This window comes from Heterodontus francisci, chromosome 5 (assembly GCF_036365525.1).
Source record: "Heterodontus francisci isolate sHetFra1 chromosome 5, sHetFra1.hap1, whole genome shotgun sequence".
Classification (NCBI taxonomy): Eukaryota; Metazoa; Chordata; class Chondrichthyes; order Heterodontiformes; family Heterodontidae; genus Heterodontus; species Heterodontus francisci.
Genome location: NC_090375.1, coordinates 135,165,136 through 135,182,856, shown reverse-complemented (window position 1 = coordinate 135,182,856; position 17,721 = coordinate 135,165,136).

Below are 17,721 nucleotides of genomic sequence, written 5' to 3'. Positions count from 1 at the left end.
CTTATTTTACTGTTCAAGCTGCAGTGAGAACCAGAAATACTAGCTGAATTCTTCAAGGATGAAACTTGTTAAAACTTATTTGTATTTACAAAAGGTGACAAATGAAGAGATCAGCCTGGATGCTGGTATTTGGAAGCAGAGAAAGACAAGTCCATATTTGTCGCTTCTTCCCAGCAATGAGCTCAAGGTCAAAAGAAAAGGATAAAGGTATGAAACATCCAGACTTAAAATGATCAAGAGAAATACTAGCAACATTCAAAGGAAGACATGGAAAGGAGCCTTCTCAATTCTCCCAGGACAAAGAACTTGGTCACACTTGGTTTTGAGTCATGCACCTAGAGAAATGTTGTATTAATACTTTATTTGTTAAACTGCGTGTTTTCAACATCAATTAAATTATTAAGATTATGAAGTGTTGTTTGATTCTTGACATTTCATGTCTGGAAAAGAAAACGCTACACTCCATTCACTTGCTACTGATTCCATCCACTCTCTGGCCACTATTTCAAACTGCACCAGAGAGGTCACAATGTCAGTATCATATTTGACCATGAGCTCAGATTCCAACTCCTTATCCTCTCCATCACCAAGTTCCCTTATTTCCACCTGAGCAATATCACCCATCTCTATTCCTGTCTCAGCCAATCTGTTTCTGCAACCCCCTCAATGCTGTTTTTACCTCCAGACTCGAATATTCAAATGCTCCCTTGATTGACCTCCCAACTTACACCCTCATCTTAACTTAAGCTAATTAAAAACTCTGCTGCTCATACCTTAATTCACCTATTATCCCTGTGCTTACTGACTTACATTTGGCTCTCAGTCTACCACTGCCTCCATTTTAAAATTCTGATTCTCATGTTCAAATCTCTTCATGGTCTCATCCCTCTGTTACACTCATGGAGGAAACAGATGAAATAGGAAACGAACTGGAGGAATTATAAAATAAAAGTCAACCGTTGAACTGAACTACTAAAAAAGACACATTTGTGCTACGGGCATAATGGGGTAGAGGTCCGGTGACCCCTCCTGTATTGTCAATATACATGTTTGTTGAAGATAAAACTCATTATCCAAGTCTGAATTAACTATGGAGAAAACACATTGAAATGGAAACAACCTATTTCATGCCAGCAACTCCTATCTGAAGGAATGGAGCTAACAAAGATTTTTTTCAGACAGACTGACTCTGAAGCCATGGCTAAAAAAAGATCTGAAATAACACTTACTTATCAAAATGAACCACATTCAGATGCCATCATGTAACAATGGTTCCCATAGCCTGGAACAATGTATGAATCACCCCAGGGGAGAGAGTCCTTAGCCACCTGACTGACCTGACAAGTTTCTACCTTAAAAGATATCTCTCTGGAGAGAGAGAGAGGGGGCAGAACAGTGAGAGAAAGCCTTCTGCAGCCAGAACATTTGTGAGACGGTTCCAGCTAAGCGGAGCCCTGCTGAGAACATCTTTTAAGTACTGCATCAGAGAAATTGCAAGGTGACTTTGGAACTCCCCATCTGCAAAAATGAACCAGAACTTCTACCATCGACTTTGGATTGAGGCTTAACCACAAGGAGCCTGTGACACGTCATCTTTTTCAAGACAAAGAACATTCAGGCCTGCACTGCTGAAAGGTTTCCTCCCAAAAAGCTTCTAAAGGTTTTCTTAAAACAACAAACTCTTTTGCAACAATTGGACTCTAATTGCATGCTACCACTCTACTCTCTCTATTTTCTTGTGTGTGTATGTACGTGTATGTATGCGTGAGTGGTTGAAGTCAGAAATATTTTTTGGTTATTATATAAACATAATTTTTTTTTTAACCTATGAGAAAACCTTTCATTTGTCTATTTATTTAACACTTTAAACACTCAAGGACACTATCGGCTGTCATTTGAGAATTGAAAAATGGAAGTCACCCACCACTTCCCACCTATCCGTGACTTTGCAGTAAAATAATGTGCATACATAGGAAGTTAATGAATAACTCGGAAATGTATAATAATGTCCTACAAATAGTAGCATAACAGTGAGAGGATATAAATCCTCAAACAAGTTTGATTTGATTATTTTCTAAGTTTTTATGGATACTCTATTGTATCCAAGAATAAATTAGATTTTCTTTATTGAAAATAGAAAAGTCAGTTTTCTACATAAAAGCATGTGTCTTTTGTAGTTATGCTCCATTTGTTGTGTTGAACCTGAGCCATATCATCAATATAAATATTTTAACTGTGCCAAACTTTATCACCAAATAACTTTCGTATAAAATTTAGAGTTGGAAATCAAAAATAACATGTATATTTATACACAAAGTTCAATTCAAGGCCTTTAAAATATTAAAATAAAAGAAGATTTATTAAAGCACCAAGAAGTATCATTGAAATCTGACTGATTTAGTAACATTTCAGCAGGCAGGGTATGCATATGGAAAATATCAGTGGTCTAAAGCTTAAAGTGCTCTCTGTGCTTTTAGTACAATATTTTAATGCCAAGTGGAAACAAGACTATGCAGCAGTTTTCTGTTGAAGATGCTATTTTCACATATGATGGAACCATTAAATAACTCAGCTGTGGGACACATTTCATATTCATTAAGTTATCTTGATGCAACAATCCAAAATTTTATTTCAAACTAAAAATGTACAGGGAAGAGATTGTCTCTGTAACCTAAGCATAAAAAAACTATCCCATTTTGTAAAGTATAATTTTGCAATTTTATTTCATGTTGGCATAGAGGAAATCTTTTCCCACAAAATATTTTACAGATTAGAGAGAGAGAGAGAAAGGCTTGCTTGTTCCAGCTTCAATTGTCAACTGCCTTCTAAATTCAAACTGTCCTGGCTAGTTCAAAAAACCTGGACTGGCCAGTTAGTCATGTCACCAGCTGGTTTAACCAGTCGTGGCTCTGTGGATTGCATCATTTTAGCAGGCCCTGGAATGCACTTCCTTACACCTTCAATGTCTGGTGATCAAAATCTATTTGGGGTAATTGGAGCAGGGAATAGTCCTTTGCCTCCACAAGCATCGCCTCTTAGTAAGCAAATGTCCTTCCAGGCCAGTGTCTGGTGATCTTCAAACAAGCCATTTCTTCACTCCAGTAATAATTTAAAATCAATGTTCGCATGACACAATTAATATGCATCATTCTTGACAGGTGGGGCTCTGCATGACAGTAGCCTAATTAGGGTAATCAAGTATTACAAATGACTAATGCTGAGGTAAGCTTATGCATTCTTTGAATCTATTATTGTTGTTGGAATCATTACAACCCGTTAAAGGAAGAACCCAACTACACTGAAGCACAGGGCACAATTTCCAAATTTGCAGATGACACTGAACTTAGTACCATTGTGAACTGCGAAGAGGATAGTGATAGACTTGAAGAAGACATAGACAGGCTGGTGGACTCGGTGGACACGTGGCAGTTGAAATTTAATGCAGAGAAGTGTGAAGTGATATATTCTGGTAGGAAGAATGAGGAGAGGCGATATAAAATGAAGGATACTGGGCTCAATTTTATTGGGGCTTATCAGACAAAAGCTGTCTGCTCCATAGGAACTGACATGAGCTCTGCAAGCCACATATCACCCTTGCTCACCTGCTGTGCACCAGTCCACATCTGCAGCATCCCTGTGTAAACCATTAGCGGCAACAGCTGACAGAGCCAATGTCTACGTCACTGCTCATGAGTAATGGTGGCATGGCAATGATGTTATTGCATACGTTGGCTCTTCTGAAAGGCCAACGGTGCAAAGGGATGTGACATTGGCACTACATGCTGGCACACATCATTCACGCAGAGAAAAGGACACACGTTGGTGAGGAACATTTAGTGAAAGACGTATTTACTTTGCTGTGACACCCGTGCATTCCCATTTGTGTCAGTGTATTCTGTGTAAACCTCTGCTATACCTTTTATGGTGTATTTAAGTCTCACATCCTGGAATGTGAAAATTTAAGATTATTCACTCAGGTGCGGCATGCCTACAAGAAGGAATGTTACAATTGAGTGGGAGAAGATGATCGCAACTTCTCAGGACACTGGGACACAGCAGGGTAAGTATGTGGCAGCAAAGCGGAAAGTGCCAGGGTCACTCAGCAGGTCAGGCAACATCTGCGGAAAGAGAAGCAGAGTTATCTTTCAGGTCTGTGAACTTGGACAAGTTAACTCTGCTTCTCTCTCCACAGATGTTGCCTGACCTGCTGGATTTCTGCAGCACCTTCTGCTTTGCTATCTGATTGACAGCAGCCCCACTCTTCAGCAGTCCGGTAAGTATTTCTTTGACAGCTGTCAGGAAGCAGGTGCTGGGGCACTTAAAATAGGGCCCCAGCACCTGCTGCACAGCTGTCAAAGACTCTCTCACTGCGCCAAATGTCCCGCCTCTCCCCACGTTATATGGGGAGGACAACCCGGTGCCGTTATTCTAATGAGCCCCCCCTGATTAATATCGTGGGGGCTCGGCAGCGGCCGAGGAACGAGGAACAAAAGCATGGGATGTCCACCGGAGCCCAGGGGCTGCAGGTCATCCTTGAGCAGGGTACAGAGATGTGTCACCACACTCTCTATATGTGCAATCTCCTCTGACACTGGTGCTGTGACATCCGATGGCATGTCATGTGGGGCCTGTAGATGCATGGCAACCGTAATGGCGGGCTCCCCTTGGGGGCTGCAGCTCACGACCGGGGGCCTCTCTGTGGATCACACCTGCCTGTTGATATTGTCTCTGGCGCATTCGGTTCCTCACGTGCAGAGGATCACACAAAGTAGCATGAGCCATACCTATTTCCATGTGATAAATAAAGTTGAACCCTTCACATATTCAAAGGTTGTTAACAGGGCATGGATTGGTGTTGATGGGTACATCAGCTGCTTTCCTCAATCAACTATGTGGCATGCTATGGCATTGCCCATCTTGGCCATCACTCAGAGTGGCACAGCATGACCACATCAAGATCCTATCAGCTGAAACGATTGCCCTGACCATCCGTAAAACCTTAATGCTCCTGCCTTTTCTGGCACCGTCCCCACACACAGGGTGTCTAGTGTGCCATTGCCCCCTCACAAACACAGAGCGTACACTGTTAACGGAGGGATGGTACACGGTACCTCCCTCCATGCCAGCACAGTTTTCCCTCCAGTAATCCCAGACCCCTTTCCTTTCAGAATGCACAGTTAGACCCCTGCATATCCCCCCTCCCTCCTCCCTTCCAGAATGCACAGTTAGACCCCTGCATAACCCCCACTTTAAGAATGCAGAGTTAGACCCCTGCATTGGTTGGTGAGTCACTGCTGTTAGTGCATTTAAATATCTTTTAAAAAAATGGGAAAGTTTCTTGTTTGTTGAAAAAAAAACCTCTGGTCGTAAGGTGAGTACTACTAAAGTGTTTTTTTTTAATTCAGTATGGCTTATTAAGGACTTTAGATTGGAGTAGGTAGAACAAGGCCCCGAGTGTAATTAGTATATTTTAATTCAGGGAGTAACTAATTAATCTGAGGGTAAGTCATGACAGGAGAGTTTGGCCCCATGATATGCTGCTCCTGTGCTATGTGGGAACTCAGGGATGCTTCCAGTGTACCTGACGCCATGTGTGCAGGAAGTGTATCCATCTGCAGCTACTGGCTACCTGCATTACGGAGCTGGAGCTGCGGATGGATTCACTGTGGAGCATCTGCAATGTTGAGGACATCGTGGATAGCATGTTTAGTGAGGTGGTCACACCGCAGGGAATGGCTGCAGAGGCAGAAAAGGGATGGGTGACCACCAGATGGAGTAGTAGGTGCAGGCAGGTAGTGCAGGAGTCCCCTGTGGCCATCCCCCTCTCAAACAGATATACCGCTTCTGATACTGTTGGGGGAGATGACCTCCCAGGGGCAAGCAGCAACAGCCAAGTTCATGGCACCACGGAGGACTGTGCTGCACAGCAGAGGAAGAAAAGGGGTGGAGGAGCTATAGTGATAGGGGATTCTATCGTAAGGGGTGCAGATAGGCGTTTCTGTGGCCACAAACGAGGCTCCAGGATGGTATGTTGCCTCCCTGGTGTTAGGGTCAAGGATGTCTCGGAGCGGCTGCAGGACATTCTGAAAGGGAAGGGTGAGCAGCCAGAGGTCGTGGTTCATATTGGTACTAACAACATGGGCAGGAAGAGAGATGAGGTCCTGCAAAGTGAATATAGGGAGTTAGGCAGAAGGTTAAAAAGCAGGACCTCTAGGGTTGTAATGACAGGATTACTCCCTGTGCCACGTGCGAGTGAGGGTAGGAATAGGAGGATAAGGCAAATGGCTGAAGAGCTGGTGTAGGCGGGAGAGCTTCAGCTACTTGGATCATTGGGATCTCTTCTGGTGCAGAGGTGACCTGTACAAGAGGGACAGGTTGCATCTGAACTGGAAGGGGACCAATATCCTTGCGGGGAGGTTTTCTAGTACTACTCGGGAGGGTTTAAACTAGTCTGGCAGGAGGGTGGGACCCAAAGTAGTAGTTTCTCCGATGAGATAGTTGAGGCAAATGTAGAGGTTAAAGCAAACAAGTCCAGTAGGCAGGCAGGGCAGGGACAGGACAGGGAGTGTGGAAGGTCTGGTAGGCTAAACTGCATTTTCTTTAATGCAAGAAGCCTTACAGGTAAGGCAGATGAACTTAGAGTATGGATCGGTACATGGGATTGTGATATTATAGCTATTACGGAAACGTGGTTGAGGGATGGGCAGGACTAGCAACTCAATGTTCCAGGGTACTGATGCTTCCGGCGTTACAGAGGTGGAGGTAAGAGAGGAGGGGGAGTTGCACTATTGATTAGGGAGGACATCGCGGCAGAGAGGATATCCCGGGGGGAACTTCCAGCGAAGCCAAATGGGTAGAATTTAGAAATAAGAAAGAGGTGATCACTTTGATGGGATTATACTATATGCCCCCCCAATAGTCAGAGGGAATTGGAGGAGCATATATGTAGGGAAATCACAGATAGGTGTAGGAATTATAGGGTTGTAATAGTAGGTGATTTTAACTTCCCTAATATTGACTGGGACTGCCTTAGTGCCAAGGGATCAGATGGGGAAGAATTTGTTAAGTGTGTCCAGGATAGTTTTCTGAAGCAGTATGTGGATGGCCCTACTAGAGAAGGGGCTACACTCGACCTCCTCTTAGGAAACGAGGCTGGGCAGGTGGTTGGTGTGTCAGTAGGGGAGTACTTTGGGACCAGTGACCATAACTCTATTAGATTCAAGATAGTTATGGAAAAGGATAGGACTGGTCCTCAAGTTGAAGTCCTAAATTGGGGGAAGGCTAATTTCTATGGCATCAGACAGGAACTCTCTAAAGTTGAATGGGAGAGGCTGTTTACAGGTAAATGGATGTCTGGCAAGTGGGAGGCTTTTAAAAGTGAGATAGGAAGAGTTCAGGGCCGGCATGTTCCTGTTAGATTGAAGGGCAAGGCTGGCAAGTTTAGGGAACCTTGGTTGTTGAGGGATGTTGAGGGTCTGGTCAGGACAAAGAAGGAGGCATATGTCAGGTATAGGCAGCTGGGATCAAGCAAGTCCCTTGAGGAGTATAGGGGATGTAGGACTACACTTAAGAAGGAAATTAGGAGGGCGAAAAGGGGCCATGTGATTTCCTTGGCAGATAAGATAAAGGAGAATCCTAAAATATTCTATAAGTATATTAAGAGTAAAAGGGTAGCTAGGGAGAGAGTATGTCCCCTTAAGGATCAGTGTGGTAATCTATATGTGGAGCCACGGGAAATGGGTGTGACCATTCTATGTGTGACCATTCTATGATTCTATGAAAGGTTTTTTGAGAAATTTTCATTTTTGTTATGAACTGCCATTTCAGAGTTTCCATGGTTGAGTTCTTTAAAACTTTTCCCAACTCTTTTGAAATAATTGCACTGGCAAGAAGGGAGCAGTGTGGCAGGGTGGAACCCCTTCCTGCCACTTTGTCGCTCTGTAACTCTATGCCAAATCTCACAGCATTCTGCCATTTCTCTTGGCTGCTCCAAGAGGGGAGTCCAAGTCTCTTATTGGACTCAAGATTAAAAAATTGAAAGAATCATCCTTGACCAAGGACCAAGGGAACCAAGGAGCAACCTTGAAAAGATAAATTCTTCTGCAAACTGCTGGACCAAACAGAAATGAGCTGGGCAAAATTCCCAGGGTAGCCCAGGAATGTGACTCAGCCACAAACTATTGCCAGAGCATAGAGTGATGTTTTAGAAGTGCCCAGACACCTGCATTGAAATTTCCATATTAAGAAATGGGGCAGAAAATTAAACAGTGGTAGGAGTGTTAGGAGAGATGACTGAAAGCATGGATGAAGAGGTAATTTTGAAGGCAGCTTTTAAGAACACAGTAAATAGTTGCAAAGTATGCAGGATTTAAAGATGGCGTTTCAAAGATTAAACCCTCCTACTGATGAAAGAACACAGGGAGGAGGGAATGGACAAGAGGCCAGTACCGGAAGACCAAAAGGCACTGGATAGGAACTGTGGGTGGAGAATGTCACATAGATGAGATGGTGTGAGTTAATGAAGTAATTTGTAAACAAGGGCAAAGATTTGATATTTAATGCATTGGGGTCAGTAAAATAATGGAAATCAGTGAGGGGAGGACAAGTGTGCCTAAATATGACAGTTTTAGATAGCATTAGAGGATGACATTGGAGTTGTTGAGTCTGAATGTAATGGAAACATTTATTAAGGTTTCTGGAGACATGGTAGTGAGATAAAGACAGAGACAAACAATGTTGCAGAGGTGAAAGTAAGCAGTCTTGGTGATGGAAAGAATATGGGGATTGAAATTCATCTGTCTGGAAAATCTGTAACAGAACAATGTGTTATCTTTAGGGAAGAGATGCTTCAGGTACAGGCCAGGTATATTGCAAAAGGGGTGAAAGGCAGGAGAACCTAAGCCAGGGCTCCTTGGATGACAAAGGAGATGGAAACTATGATGAAACAAAAAAGAGGGTACATGATGCATGTCAGGTGAATTCTTCAAGTGAGAACCAGGCCATATACAATAAGTTGAGAGGGGAGTGAAGAGGAAAATAGACTGGCAAAGAGAGATTATGAAAATAGGATGGCTGTCAACATAAAAGGGAACCCAAAAATCTTCTACCAGCACGTAAATACTAAGCAGGTAGTAAGAGCGGAGGTGTGGCCTTTGAGGGATACATGCTTAGAGGTGCAAGGCTAGGCTAGAATACTATTGGGTATTTTGTATCTGTGTTTACTAAGGATGAGGATGCTGACAAAATGTCAGTGGAAGCAGAGATGCTAGAGGTAATAGATGGAATGAAAATTGATAGGAGGGATACACTAGAAAGGCTGGCTATGCTTAGAGTGGATAAGTTGCCTGGTCCGATGGTAAACGGTTATTTTTTAGGCTGGAGGGTGGTAAACAGTGGTGTTCCCCAAGGGTCAATGCTAGGACCACTGCTTTATTTGCTGTATATACATGATATTGGAATAGAGAATAACATTTCACAATTTGCCAATGTTACCAAACTTAGAGGAGTGGCAAAGAGTGAAGATGACCCATGGCAGATGCAATTTAACGTAGAGAACTATAGCAGGCTAAATTTTGATGAGAAAAAAAGGAGAGGAAATATAAGGAACAGAGAGATCGAGGGGTGTATTTTTACAAATCTTTGAAGATGGCAAGATAAATTGAGAAGGCTGTTAAAAAGTATATGGGATTCTCAGCTTTATAAATAGAGACAGAGAGAACAAAAGCAAGATAGTTATGTTAAATCATTATAAATCACTGGTTAAGCCCCAGCTGGTGTATTGTGTTCAGTTCTGGACACTACACTTTAGGAAGGATGTCAAGGCCTTAGAAAGGGTGCAGAGGAGATTTACAAGAATGGTACCAGAGATGTGGAACTCCAGTTATGTGAACATCAACGCAAGCTCGAGGAACAGCATCTCATCTACCGATTAGGCACACTACAGCCTGCCGGACTGAACATTGAGTTCAATAATTTCAGAGCATGACAGCCCCCCATTTTACTTTCTTTTTCAGTCATTTTTAGTTATTTTTTCTTCTTTTTTTTGCATTCCTTTTTACATTTTTTACAATTTTTTTTGCATTTATTTCATTTCATCTTAGTTTGTTCAGTTTGCTTACCCACTGTTTTTTTCAGGTTGTTTTTCTTCAGGTTTGCACTTGCTGATGTTCAATATTCAGTATATTCACACCTAATCTGTACTAATGCTTTGTCTTTCAACACACCATTAACATATTGTTTGCCTTTGCTCCGTGACCTTTTGGTCAGCTATGTGGCCTGGTCCAATCTGCACCTTCTCCTTTGTTATCTCTTGCCCAACCCCCACCTCACTTGTTTATAATCTGTGACTTTTCTAATATTTGTCAGTTCCGAAGAAGGGTCACTGACCCGAATCGTTAACTCTGCTTCTCTTTCCACAGATGCTGCCAGACCTGCTGAGTGAATCCAGCATTTCTTGTTTTTGTTCCAGTTATGTGGCAAAGTTTCTGCCGAGAGCAGAGAAGGCTAAGGGGAAATTTAATAGAGGTGTTCAAAATCATGAAGGGTTTTACTAGAGTAAATAAGGAGGAATTGTTTCCAGTGACAGAAGAGTCAGTAACCAGAGGATACAGATTGGCAAACGAACCAGAGATGAGATTAGGAGAAATTCTTTTATGCAGTGAGTTGATATGATCTGGAATGAACTGCTTGAAAGGGTGGTTGAAGTAGATTCAATAATAACTTTCAAAAGTGAATTGGTTAAATACATGAAGGGGAATTATTTGCAGGGCTATGAAGAAAGGGAAGGGGAATGGTACTAATTGAATAGCTCTACCAAACAGCCGTATCATTCTGTATGATTCAATGAAAATAGTGGCCTGCTTGTGCCCAACTTCTCCTCTACAGGGACTGGTACCTCCAGAGCAATCCAGGCACTTAATCTTTGGATGCTGAAGACCAAAGGTTGGCTGCTACAGATTTTGTAGATTTATGTACTTGGTTACATTAACATTTACTTGACATTTGAGGTAGATTAGAACCATTATCAGCCTCAGTTTCAATTGGAAAAAGTTAACTTTGCAGTTCATTGTTCTACACAAATAACCAGGTAAAACACAACTAGCTTGGGATAGATAAGTTATGTGGTGACCCTAGAAAGTTGGTAGATTAATTGTCTGGGCATTGCAAACCCACTATTTTTTGAAGGAGTGCTAATCATTTTCGGTAATATACTGTGACGGAAACCACACCTGTGAAATGGAAACATATTAATTTTGTCATATGGAACACCACTTGAACTTTTTACTGGACAATGAACATAACTTGTTTAAAACATACGAACATATGAATTAGGAGTAGGAGTAGGCCACTCGGCCCTCGGAGCCTGCTCCGCCATTCAATAAGTTCATGGCTGAACTAATTACTCCACATTTCCACCTACCCCCGATAACCTTCCACCCCCTTGCTTATCAAGAATCTATCTACCTCTCCCTTAAAAATATTCAAAGTCTCTGCTTCCACTGCCTTTTGAGGAAGAGAATTCCACAGACTCCCGACCCTCAGAGTAAAAATTTCTTCTCATCTCTGTCTTAAATGGGTGACCCCTTATTTTTAAATAGTGACTGCTAGTTCTAGATTCTCCCACAAGGGGATGCATCCTTTCCACATCCATTCTGTTAAGACCCCTCAGGATCTTATATGTTTCAATCAAGTCACCTCTTACTCTTCTGAATTCCAGCGATACAAGTCTAGCCTGTCCAATCTTTCCTCGTAAGACAGCCCGCCCATTCCAGGTATTAGTCCAGTAAATCTTCTCTGTACTGCCTCCAACACATTTACATCCTTCCTTAAGTAAGGAGACCAGTACTGTACACAGTACTCCAGATGTGGTCTCACCAATGCCCTGTACAGCTGAAGCATAACCTCCCTACTTTTGAATTCAATTCCCCTCGTGATAAACAATAACATTCTATTCGCTTTCCTAAAAGGAAAGGACCACAAAACTGAACAGCTAAAACACGGCTGCACATTTGCATTCTGAGACGGTTGTATAGAGAGACAATGTGAGTACTCACTGATTTAATTAGCGAGATGGATTTTGTCAATCGTGGTGATCAAAAGACATTGAGAGCCACTGACTTTGTAAGAGACAAACCTTCACCCCCCCCCCCCCCCCCCCACCTACTGAGTGCGACTGGAGAACTTTTGAAATCAACAATCCTCGCAGACGATGCTGTCTCAAACAAAGAGCTGGTCATATGACTAACCTGCTGGCCAACCTGGGGACTTTTTGAATTGTGCCACGCAGAAAAGGAAGACTGCAATTTGAAGACAAAAGAGAAGGAAGCTATCTCCCTCTCTGTCTCTCTCTCAAACAAAGTCTTAGGGACCCACGGAAGCAGCTTAAGCCTCAAGACAGAGGACCTCTTCAGCCTTCTGGTACCAGAGAAGCAAGTTTGAAAGTGTGCATTGGGCCCCAGCGAGAACTACAAGACCACAATTCCAACCAAAGACTTTACAGCAAAACTAAAGACAGTAACTGAATTCCAACGACTACTCCAAACCCTCCACCTTTAATTCTTTCTCCTCTTCTGTATCTATTTGTGTGTGTGTTTATCTCGTATGCATGCTAGCGTGGTTGCGTCGCGCAATTTTAGTAATTTTAACTGAGTTAGAGTGTTAAGACTAATAAACTTACACTTTTCTCGTTTAAACCTAAGAAAGCCTGTCTGGTTCAATTACAATTACAATTAGAGAGCAGTGAGTAAGGACTCACTGAGGGGGTAAGCTAAAAACACCGTGTTATAAAAGTTAAACCCTGTTACGGCCAAACCAGGAAAGGGACCAGAGGAGAGCCTGAGACCCCTTCCCCGCCTGGTCGTAATAATACAGATGTCATTCATATCCTTGGGTAAGTAAAATCTGTTATATTCAATGTTCTGGGAATGTCAGCAATGGTATAAATGTTTTGCAATGTAGTCAACTATCTATTTGTACTAATGGAGGAATGAATAAATGGACCACATCTCTGGAACAATATAATGATCAGCTTCTGAATACAGGTGGGCCCAGTACTCTTGCAAATAAAATACAAGCATCTTCTGAAATAATACATAGGTCAGCCAATGTTTGGTTTTTGGTTGTGGAAAGTGTCCGAAGTTGTTGGAAGCTATGCTGCATGTTAGGTACACCGTGTGTTTACTTTATTAGTAATCTCCAGTTGGGTTGCTGCCTTTGAAGCGGTGTTATGTTTAGCAACCCAAGAACATTGTGAATCTGTTGGTCCTCCAGGAGCAGAGATTTTACCAAACCATAGGAAAGATATAAGCTTCGAAACAGAGTGAGGCCATAGTGCCTCTTAAGTAATCCACCTTTTTGATTCTTACCAAAATTAGGACACTATTTCAGGACCATAAACAAAACACTATTTTATTCAAAATGTCAATTTTTACATTTTAAGTGATCCATTAAAGTTTTTCTATCGGTTTTTCTCCAGGAATTCTTAATTCAATTTGCTCCATTATCTACAGAAAGTGCTGGAAATATTCGGCGGGTCAGGCAGCATCTGTAGGGAAAGAAGCAGAGCTAACGTTTCCGGTCTGTGACCTTTCATCAGAACTGGAGTTCAGATGAAAGGTCACAGACCTGAAGCGTTTACTCTGCTTCTCTCTCCACAGATGCTGCCTGACCTGCTGAGAATTTCCTGCACTTTCTGTTTTTATTTCAGATTTCCAGCATCTGCGGTATTTTGCTTCTATATTATTGCTCCATTATCTAGTTGTATTAACAGACAACAACAGTCTTTCCCTTTTATTTATTTTCATGGGTTGCAAAATACTGTTTTTTAATGACATATGTATTGCTCAGAGAAACTCATGTTGTTAAGCTTCTCAAACAATATGTAGCATTATGTGATGCTGGGACAACATTCAGCTGCGTGTAGGTAGAAACTAAAGGATAAATACATTTTTCATGCCAAAAATAGCTAAGTTCTTGAACTTGATTTTAATTTATGGTTTATGTATTTCAGCTAGGGCCTCCACACTACTGGATTAATGGAAGTATGACTCTAAACAATGATGCTACAATAACCTATTGACTCGTGTGCCTCGGTTTCGTATTTTTTTTCTAAGTTCTGGTCCTGCTCTTTGGGCTTTTTGTTGTCTTTCTCTTGGTGTTTGTGCTTTCTTAACTGCTCCCCTTAGTTGTGTGTTTTCTATTAAGTCTTTCTCCCAGTGTTTATGTTTTTTTAAGTAGAGCTGCTGTTTATTTTTAACTCCCACTTTCAGTTTCTTTCTTATGTAATTACAACTCTGCTATTCATTTCTGTGTACCTCCCGTCAACTTTTACCATGATAAATTCTTTTATCCACATTTATAATGGAAACTTCCCATGAAAACTTGTGTTATAATTACACCCTCTCACCATGGAGCAGTTACAGAGTCACCACTGCCAAGAGGGTGTAATTACAGGATGATAAGTTCACACAAGTAGCTTTCAGCATCAATGTAGACAGATGAATTTATAATGTAAATATAAAAATAAGGATAGAATGCATGACTTAAAAATACAGGGATGGAAATTAAGTTTGTGCAAGCTGGTCCAGATGTTCCTAGTTACTAACCCCACTTGATATGAAGATAACACTTGGGCTGCAAAATTCAGTTGAGTAGTGCCTTTATTTTCAATGCCATGAGCTCTGTTTTGGGTCCAAAATGGTGTCCGTAGTGCATGCATACTTCTGATGTTGGCTATGCTGGATGGTATTTTGTTAAGAGTGTTAGCACAGCTGCAGGGAGCATGTGCCTGAAGTGTGCAGAGGAGGCAGATTGGGATGTCAGTCAGTGTGTAACGTTGATTTGATTCTAGTGGTGCCATTTTTGACCTGAACACTCCAGCTAATGCTCTCTTTTAACCTTGCATAGCTGAACTTGCATTAAGCAGCAGGAAGATCCCCCTTACCAGCGCTATTTAAAGGAATCTTCAACTCTTTTCTGGTTAGTTGTTGATTGATTTCTACTGGTCACTACTAAGTTAGTAGAAGTGTTTGTTGGTTTGTACTGCTTTTCAAAGGGAATATCTACAGGGAGTGGTGAGGCATATGGTGACGGCCTTGGTTCTGACTTCAAGGGTTCTGCTCAGACCATTTCCTCTCAGACCTGCATGCAGTAGTTTTTGACCCCTTGGCCTGCAACATGACAGGGAGAATGAGCAGAGGCAACACAGAGGAGGACAAGTTGTTTGAAGAGGGAGTAGGGAAGAAGGTGACAAGAGCTCTCAGGAGAAGACCATATCCACCCAGGGTCTTCAGGGAGCAATTCTCCTCCATCAAACTCAGCATGTTAGATGCCTCTGCTTCACCAAGGAGGTGCTCACTGAACTCTGCCACCTATTGCAGCCTGATCTGCAGCCTCAGAGCACGGCAAGGATGGCACTGAAGTTGCTGTGCAGGTGACCATGGCAATGAACTTTTATGTCAGGCTCCTTCCAGACTGGAGCAGGTGACACTGAAACATCTCCCAGTTTGCTATCCACTGTTGTGTAAGTGAGGTCACTGAGGCAAAGAAAGGGAATATATTTCATCTCTCCTTTCAGAGGGAAGCAGGCAGAGCAAGTACACAGCTTCTCCAGGATAGCAGGTTTTCCTATAGTGCAGGGTGCCATTGACTGCACACGTTTGCTTTGCAGGTGCTGCACTTAAATTCTGAGACGTACCATAACCAGAAGGGATTCCACTCTGTCAATTTCCAGCTGGTGTGCAATCATTCTCAGTGCATCATGCCCGATATCCCGACAGCAGCCTTTATTCTGCAGTAGTCCACTGTATCATCTGTGTTTGAGCCACCATGAGAAATTGGGCTGGATTTTACCAAGCCCACGACGTCGGGCTCCGTGGCGGGGTGGGGCCGGAAGATGGTTGCAGCAGAGGCCCGCCACAGAGACCGTCGTCAGGAGCACCTGGCCCGATCCTCCTGGTAGCGGTGAGGCTCCGTAGCGGCACCCCTGCCGCTGGGTGACAGGACCTGAATTTAAATATTTAAATTAATAAGATGAATAAATTTGAATTAACTTATCTTGAATCTTCTGGGCCGCTGCGATCTTTGGCACGGCGGCTGTCACTCCCACGCCTTCAATTCCCCGTCTGGGGAAAGCAGGTGTGACACTGGTGGGGAGGTGGGGAGGAGATAAAGATTTTTACTGAGGCGGGGGGAGGGATCAAATAAGCATCATCAGTGTAGGGGATAGTGGGATGGGGTGCACTTTCAACTTTGCGAAGTCTGGGGGGGGTTCAGAATTCAAAGGTAAGTGTTTTGTGGGGGGGAAGGGCAAAAACTTACTGTAATTTTTATTGAGGGGGGTTAGAAAGACGCGCTACAATTTAACTGTGTAAATTTTGGGGGGTTTCACTTTAAAAATTTAAATTTGCCAGCAGGGCTGCCTGCCGTTTAAAAAGAGCGCCAGAACCTGCGCACAATAGCTGATGCCATTGCCGGGGACGGACAGCTCGCACCCCTCCACATGATTGGGGAGGGGCCAGCCCGACTATTTAAATGAGATCGTGGGAGATCGCAGCGGCTCTCCAGAGTGCAGCCTGCGCAGGCAGGTGCCTGTTTTTTGAGCTCGCTGTCGGGAGCAACAGCGGGATCTTAAAATCCAGCCCATCAGAAGGTGATTACTGGGTGACAAGGGCTATCCATGACTCCTATGCGCAACCCATGCACATGTGTGCAGCATGCATATAACAAAAGCCACTCTGTAACATTAAATATGACCAAGCAGACCAGTGGGGTGTTTAAGCAATGTTTCCGCTACCTGGACCCCTCTGGGTGTGACCTACAGTGCTCGCCAGAGTGCATGTCTCAATTCATCATGGTCTGCTGCATCCTGCACACCCTCGTCATCATGAGGGCACAGCCCTTGCCACCACATGCACAGTGAGCAGCTGAGAAGGAGGTGGAGGAAGAAGAGGAGGAGGAAGGGAGGTGGCAACCAACATATCCCATTTCTGGCTGGACTATCTGTGATTGGCTCATCCAATTGCAGAACTAATGAACACTACTCTATTTCCCCATTCAACAGCAGTCTCACACTCTACCTTCCCTCTGTTACTATTATCACTGTCCTCTTGGCCACAATTATAAAATAAATGCCAACACAAAATAAACATTCCAAATTAACTTTACAAATCAAACCTTCCAATATTCCATACAAAGGTCAACTACTCACCCTTGTGCAATGTGGAGAGTCATCATAGAAATTAATATGCCTCATTCTTGGCAGATGGGGCCCTGCATGACACCTCCACACCCAGGGGAATGAAATGCAATTTGAAAAAAGGCACATTTCATTAAAAGGTTTGAGAGAAATGTAAGATACAGATAGAAAAACCATGCATTTCTCTCATTCATTCATAAATTTTAAAGCTTATTAAAATTGTCTTTTCTGGGTGCCAGAGCTGCTTTAATTTCCCCTTTTTGGACATCCCAGTAACCATGTGGGTCTTTGGGGAAGCTTTTCTTCAGTTTGCCCATTGTCATGACTGCCTCAAGTCATTGTTCCTGTTGAGGTCATTTTTTTCAGGAGAGTCAGTAGTGGGCGGGTCTATCCTGAACTCACTTTCAGTGCTTTGCTGAGTCATGCAAAGGCTTTTGACTTCAGGTGGTTCTCTTTTCCCCTGACTGTGGAGGAGGAGTCTTTGTTAACCTCCCATTCATTCTCTGCGACATTCCTGCCTGCAGGTA